Raw genomic sequence first — 8,584 nt, forward strand, 5'->3', positions numbered from 1 at the left:
TGGTATGATTGCCAATGAGATAACTATTCACCAAAGTTCAAATGAAGTGAATGTGAGCAATTATAGGCAACCGTACGGTCTTCAAAAGTAACAATATATCGGTTTCAGAACACTGCAAACAAGATACATATACTTACTATCAATTAAACAATGTCTGTTGTCTGCATTGACCAAATTCATAAAAGAACACATAGTATATCTTGAAAATGACTTATAAATACTGATTTTATCAAACCTATTGAAGACTATAGGGTTTTTTCTTGATGTCTTTGATCATAACACCACACATCGGCCTCCCTTTATCTATACGAATTTTATGCGAAACTCGTTCCCAGTGTTAGGACCTAAGTTTTGACCATTTTCCTAAAATCTAATCTTTACATGTTACAAGTAAAATTATGCTTTTTTCCTTTGGTTTCTTGGTAGCAACAGATGCATTGTTAGTCATATTTGCTTTGCGTGGAAGTCAAAAAAATATGGGTCACTAAAACTATCTCTAAACTATAGTTAAAATTTAGCGACGGGTTAAGATATCCTAACGCTATCGGTAGCTAATGCTACCGTTAAATCAAGTTGGTCAACATCTTTTTAACCTTGCGTTACGTAACGCTAGGTTAAACCTTTTAACGACACATTGAGGGTAACACTAGCGTTGAGTTAACGACAAGTTGAAAAACCGGCCCCTATAGTTTAGCACTTAAAACGGTGTTGATTTCATTATTAGTGTTAAACACGAGATCGGCTTACTGGTATATTTTAGTTAGGGGTTTCTGCTGGTCACATAACAGAAATATAGAAATATTTAGCAGCTTTATATGCGTTAATCATCATTTTAGGCGGAAAAAAGCTTATACTGATACAAGAATAAGATAATTTGTAATTCTTGAGTCTGCATTGCATAGTCTACGTATTTGTGATTATACGATTACCAAGATTAGGTTGCTGGATTCCGGGTTATTTAGGTTGTGAGATTGACATAATAGCAAAGAAGAAAGATGGGTGTATAACTATGTATAACTATAGAGTATTTACTTGTATCAAGGGAATAATCATGAAAGAAATACTTTAAAACCATTTTAATTATCTGTTATTGAACTACTGATTGATTGATTGTTGTTTGTTTTACGCAGCCTCAGCACAAAAGAAAACAAACCATATAGGTAACTAATTTTGAATCATTTGATAGAGCCTTGAATACTAAATATTGTACTTATAAAAACAACTGGTGTGAGATAAACTTTTAAGTGGAATAGATGACTTGGTGTCTTGTGTCTTTAGTTGTTTCCTCATAGTTATTGTATAAATCTGTTGTTTATCAAATATGCAGTTTGGTCTTGAAAATGATTATGAGATGCTGATAAGTGTAAAACAGATTGCCCACAATTAGAGACGCTCGGACGATGGCAAATTTAAAAGTTGTTAGTTCATTATTCCTTTTATTTGAATAGGGAGATGGAAGAGGGTCCTTTCCCTTGAGTCTTAATTCTTTATTGTTGAGACCATTTTTCTTCATATTTATATTTCAGTTCCCCATTTTTCTCTATTCCTTTTTCTTTGGCCTCTTTTTCTTTACTCTTTGTTTTTTGTTATTGATTAATTCTACACGTTTTGCTCATTGACTCTATTCTGTAAACCCTCATCTAGACCCTCATAGAACATGTATATATGGATTATCTCTCGTTTAACGAAAGGAAATACACCACTTAGAAAATTATTAACCGAACAAGATTACCATTACATGATATGTATAATGCATTGGTCGAGTAATTATGTAGAGAAAAACAAAGGGTATGGGGTATCCATCCATGACACAAAGTCAGTTCATGCACAGCAAATAACACATAAAAAGCAAAGGAACAGCGCTTTGATTGCTGTTTTTCATCTCAAATTCACAGTGAGGCCTTCAACACGGAACAAAAAAACTCACCTCACTGCAGGTTTAAGACGGCCCCAAGCACTGGTTTGAGCGGAATTATTTGCAAAATAATTCGGGTAAACTTTGTAAGCTGTACCTCACCAAAACATGAGTTATGTTCTCTCCGAGGCGTAAAGACGATGTATTGGTTTGATTAGTTATTTGTAGGTGTAATTACATTTCATTATATTCTCTTATTTTCTGCAGGATACTTAAGAGAAATGAATGGAACATACGTTACATCGTTCTATTACTTGGGTGGCTGTGATCGTCTTTCTGCCTTTAGTTTTACTATTGGTCTCGTATACATGAGGAAACTCAAAGAAAAAAGTGTTAATAAATAAACTTTGAACTGACTTTCTGTACAAAAGACGGATGTTGTAAAGATATAAGAATTCGGGCGGCAGCTTTCCAATAAAATGAATAAAGAACTATGACACAATTTACCCTCAATGTTTTGCTAGACACAATAATCATATCAATCATATCGGTTTGAGAAAACAGCAAACATGTACTTGTACTTACAATTAAAAAAGCAAGATACCGGTATGTTTCCTACCTTGGCATAATACATTAAATAACGCAAAGTGAATCTTGAAAATCACTCATAAAGTCTAAAAATTGAGATTTTTTTTTTTTTTTTTTTTGTATAGTTAGATTGTTGTCTCATCTACACATTACCTACATACGCCATCTTTTATATAAGCATCGTTCTAAATGTAGGGTCACATCTTAGTAATGGCCTGTTTACTACTATCTAGTCTTCACATGTTTCACTTTACAAGTTATCATTTCATTGATTAAATGTAGATTACTAATGTGATGTTCGCGTGTAAGTTACATTATATAGAATTACAAAGACTAAAAATATGAACAATGTAAAATAAAAAAACAAACAAATAAGCGCAGGGACTTGCACTTCTGAATATACGACACGGGGTTTGTTTTCTATTCTTTTTTTAATTCATAAAAGACCAAACACGTAGTTTTGACGTCCGTCTGCCCATCCGTTCCTTGAGCACGACTCAAAATGATTTGTGTTTTTAAACGATTATTTCTAATATGTTTGTAAATTTTCGGAATGCCACGTTTAATAAAAAAAAAAAGAACTTTCCACCTTTCTCTTGTGACAACAATTAGACCAAGCGTTTTCGAGCTACGTGACTTAAACATGTTTAATCGTAAAAAAACTACTCATTTATTCAAATATATGCCTGGTGATAATTACAGCCTATTTTCGACAAATAACATAAATATTTTGGGTATAACTTAATTAATAAAATTAATCTCACTTTTGATTTAGACGATTTGCTGATAAGTCGTCCCAATAGTTATTTGACTTTCATTGTCCAAATTCGGCATTTTACATTCGATTCACAAAAAAATGCGTTTTCTTTCTTTAATCATCATGCATGTTTGCTCACTGCAAGGTTTCGAAGAGTAAAGGTACTTTTCGATTTGGAAAATTTAAAGTTAAGCCTCATTCAGTGATGGACCTTTAAGTACTTAACTTTTCATATCTCTGGTGAGAGCGCATTTATGCTTTTATCAAATCACGTGATTTATTTTGCGTCCTACAAAGAAGTTTTCTTCCAATTTGATGTTTTTCATAGTAAAGTTATCTTAAAAATCTCACTTTTCATAGATATAACTACTTACTGTATTATGATTCAACGAATCGTTATTTTCATTTTCTTGAAAACTATTTAAAACTAGCCGTTTTCCTTTAATTGCACATCGGTGAACCCCTCAGAGTATATACAGGGATTGTTAAAGCACTAGTCATTCAACCTGCTATGCAAAAAAATATTTCACGAATAAACATTTGCATCCAGACACATTATGCACATTTCATCCATCGAAAGACGTGCACCTATTTAACCAATTATGGTGCAAGAAGAATGGTGACAAGCATTACCGAATTTGCACTTACGATGGGCAACTTGTGGAGATGGATCTTCTTACACTTACGGAGATCATGGGATCCCCCCATGTTTCTCAGTCTTTGGTTTTCTTTGTAGCGTTTTATGTACCTACTTGTTTTTTCTTTGTCTTTAATTTTTTGTTTGCCATGCCATCTCAATTTGTGAGCTTTGAATATCTTCTTGGTACTGTCCGCCTTTTTTTGCGAATGTGTAATGAAAATTGAGATGAGCTTTTACCACAAAAACAAAGCATGTCAGAATTCGTCAGTGGTTCTTTTGTGTCAAAATTTGGAAGACTTTGGTGGTCATAGCAGTTTATATACAGTATCTGCTCTACTCATTTACATCTTACAGTACACTAGGGCCGATTTAAGCTTAAATATTACCTTTCTACTGTAACAGTGGAATATTTTATATGTTAATATAGTAAGGGTCGTTGGATTGCTGTCTCATTGACGTATAAAACCCCTAAGGGTGACTAGGGAATAGAAGTATGGCCACTCTTGGTCTTTTTCGACCAGCAGTAAAACTCTTGCCAAAGAGGGAAATCCGTTTGGCTGTGCGGGATGTATAAATACGCGTCAACGTCCGGTCAGAATGGGGAGTGCTGCCACGCTCCCTGCACGTTAAGAATCCTTGCAACAACCCTTTGATGGGTCCTTATGTGACCCGTTCCAAGTCTAAACGTCTGTCCCTGTCCAATTTACTGTCAAAAAGAGGACATCCTCATTTTCCAGAGGCAGTCCAAATTTCCCGACATTAAAGGACCAACCTATAGTATTTGTCGTTAATTTTGTTCTTGTCCTGAACATAAATTAAATATTTGACACTTTTAATTTAATGATCTTTTTGCTTTTTTATATTGCCAAATGTTTGATGTACCTTTTACTTCTAATTACTCTTTTCTTGAGAGTATTTATAAATTTATTGTGTTCATGTATATTCTGTATTGTGTGTCTGTTTTTGGTTTTTCAATAAAACAAAAATCTCCTATACGATACAGTTTCGTCCAAAATTGCAGCTTTCAATCATATTTTAGGGTAGAGTCTACAACTCCATTCTAAATAAAATAAATTGGCCTTTATTTTTAGAAATATATCCGGATGAGTTTTCCTTTTATACAAAATAAGAATGTGTTTACAATATACATTGTATTTGTTTTCCTTTAAGTTGTAGATATCTATTCCAGGCATTAATTTGTTTGACTGTTGTCACAGTTATATTGATTTAAAAAAGATGTTAGGTACATCATGTAAACCTCTATACATAAATACGGAGAAACAGTAGGTTACTAATGATTTGAACTCGTAAATCTGTTTTGAATATACAAACAGAGGAAAACATCTTTCATTTTATAAGTGGTAATTTCAATTTGTGTGATGTAATGCAGAGGAAAACAGCAACCAAAATCATCCATGCTAAAATAAAAAAAAAAACAAAACCATTCGGAAAACTCATGGGCAATGACCATTGCCAGCGAAAACTGTTTATACAAAAAGTGCAGCATGTTCTTCTCTTTGACTTGTGTATAATATATAATATTTATTTTTAAAGGGTGACTGAGATTGTCAGTGACTATGCAATATCTTTTCACTATATCTCACCAGAACAAATGCGTGTATTAGATTTTTGTTTACCATTTAAGACCTTTTATCTCAGATGGTGCCATAAAAACAAAATACATATATGGTTTGGCGATATCTGACCACAGCTTTTATTCATCATATAGATTCATATGATATATATATATATATATAGATAGATAGATGTATATGTATATGTAGATAGATATATGGTTGGTTACCTGAAGATAATATGGCAACCTTGCAGATAGATAGATAGATATATATGAAAATGTAAAGATGCACCGTGGGATACACTGGTGCTTTAAATTTAGAAAACACCGTGGGATACACAAGTGTAGTCTGTATTATCCAAAAACCTTAAATTTCATAGTTAACATTAAGATTCTATGCAGCGAATTCTGCCACATTGACGGAGGAAAACAGAGACTCTGTCAACCGCCATAAAAAGGGCGGTTCGCTGCAAAGCTGTGAACCAGATAACTATAGACAGATAGATAGATATATTATTTAAAGTACAACTTGGTACATAAATATGTTAAATAATCAATATGGTGTTTTGTGAACAACTGTTCAAAAACATATTTACCTACACAGATAAAAATACTAACCAAAACTACACAAAACCATAAGATAGTTGATTGTATTTGTATATCATAAAATATAGTATATTATAGTATATCATCAAATAAATATTCAAGATGTTTAACAATTCATTTCATAAGCATGTTGGTTAAGGGTGACAAGTGAGAACCATCAAGTTGAAAAATTTCTGATCTGATCGAAAATCATGATATCGTAAGTAGCAACCCTGACAGCTAATTATAAAGGCAATAATATAGTAGTATATTCTAGATCTATAGCAACACAAGTCCATGCTTTGCAATAACCTAATCAAATTTGAAACCATACTACTTAAGAATTGATGAACCGCATAATCCATCTGATCACGTTCTTTATCTCATTGAGCAAAAATCCCACTCTAGAACTACCTGTGTCATTACCTGCTACATGTTTTATTAAGAAATATGGTGGATCCTCATAGTTTCATTGTTCTGAGTTAACTTTTAACATGCTTGACAATCATGCCATCACAAAGATTCATTTCAATGCCTAGACCTAAGTCAACCCCATCTAGAGGATGTCGGTCTGCTACAAAAACATACTTACTATTGAGGATTCTACTATCCAAACATTATAGCTATATAGGATCTCCTACAATTCTTATACGGCAATTAGCTACATGGAAGTATATGTACATATGTAAAACAAATACAATTTAAAGCATAATTAATCGAGAAAAATAATGATTCTTCTGTAACCCCTGTATTAAGTTGTCAGCATTGGATCTCCGACCCTTTAATAATCCTCAAAAACAATAGAAAAGACAGCTTCAAACAAACTGCATTCATACCAAGTTTAACCAACACAAGATAAGGAAATATTTGCTAGACTTCAGCATGACTCTGGTTAAGGTAAATGTAAATCATTGTCCTTAGGCCTGGAGTGTTTAATACCTCCTTAAAAACTGTCAAACCTCAAATTTTTTTTGACACATCTGTTAAATTTTCCTAAAAAATATCCAAATCTAGTAAATAAGTAATGTCACAATTATATTGAGAGAGATACAAAATGTACAAGTAAGCAATACCTCAACAATTCATAGAGAGAGAAAGGAAATGTATTCATTAAAACAATTAGAGATCTGAACTCATGAAAAAAATAAATCTATATGTACTAGGTGCTATGGAACTTACAATTAAACGGTTACTAAAGGCCTGAAATAACAGTAATAAATTCCCGTGGGGTTATAGCAGGAAAAACATCTGCAGTTGGGACCAAGCATCTGAAGCGATCCACCTAAAAACCAGAAATGGCTTCAGCCATAAGAAAAATTTGTACCAGATCAGTGATAATGAATGTCATACTAAACTCCGAAATATATGAACTAAAATAAAAACTCATACAAGGTTAACAAAGGCCAGAGGCTCCAGACTTGGAACAGGCACTAAAATGCAGAGGGGTTAAATTAAACAAGCTTTTTAAAATCTCAACCCAATGAAGAAGAAACAAAGACACAGCAATACGCACAGTAAAAATCACACAGAAGTCCGAGTCCAATAACAGAATAGGTAACAAAACAAACAAAACAAAAATTGAAAATGACAATATTACATAAACAACAAAGGACTACAAACAGTTACTGACATGCCAGCTCCAGACCTTATTTTAACTGTTCGAAAGATTATGTCTTCATTATATTAAATATCTAGCACCATCCTTCCATTGGGAGTTTAGTATCATACCATCATAAAATATATTAGAGGAACATTAACCGTATCATACCAGCAACTGGTTTAAGAATAAATGAGTTTATGTCCGATGCAAAGACTGTGCAAGTGAATCAATATTAAAGTCAAAAATGCTTTTTTTTTTTGTTTTTTTTTTTTTTTTTTTTGTTTTTTTTGCAGGCAACAGTTTTCCTTCTTCATAAGTTTGCTTTAATGTTTTGTTAGCTTTTGAGGTAAACCTGGCATTTTGTGCTTTGTAAAGAATATTACCATAAAAGATTATAGATGGGAAATACCTGAATGTGTAAGATGTCTATGTTGAAGTGAATTTCTTATAATGTAATAAACTGCCCATAAAACAAGACAAGAATAACTGGATCAACTCAGGCAAATGCAATTTTTAAAGAATGACTATGAGGACCTGTATACTAGAGTCTAAATCCATGTAAGAAGAAACAAACATTTAGTATAACAGCAGCAACCACTCTCTGTCTCGTCTTGGGTTTGAACTAGGTTGCCCAAATGAAAACTTATTTCCATTTGAGGTCTAGGTGACCTGAAACTTGGTTTATCATAAGAAGGCCTAGATTATGCAAAGTAAACATGGTAAATGCTCCTGTTATGACAACCGACAAGTTATAATAGGATGACCTGCATCACACAAAAAAAACAAAAAAAACAAAAAAACAACAACAAAACAACAACAAAAAACAAACAAGCTGCTTAACAACATCTAGGTACCCACGAAATTAAAAGCATAACATTTTAAATTAGTCCCAGTGTTCATGTTAGCTGAAGTTCAACCTGTACTATAATTTTCATTAATAAATTTCAACCATAATTTGGAATCAACTGTAGCCTAGGAACCAG

The 8,584-nt window shown here is 32.9% G+C and overlaps 1 protein-coding gene across 2 annotated transcripts in view; it reads left to right on the forward strand.

Moving 5' to 3' along the window:
• LOC127704734 (U1 small nuclear ribonucleoprotein A-like) overlaps positions 1–8,584 on the forward strand; it is a 1,100,970-nt gene that overhangs the window by 294,404 nt on the left and 797,982 nt on the right. The gene's annotated exons all lie outside the window — the stretch shown is intronic.

This window comes from Mytilus californianus, unplaced genomic scaffold (assembly GCF_021869535.1).
Source record: "Mytilus californianus isolate M0D057914Y unplaced genomic scaffold, xbMytCali1.0.p SCAF_6, whole genome shotgun sequence".
NCBI lineage: Eukaryota > Metazoa > Mollusca > Bivalvia > Mytilida > Mytilidae > Mytilus > Mytilus californianus.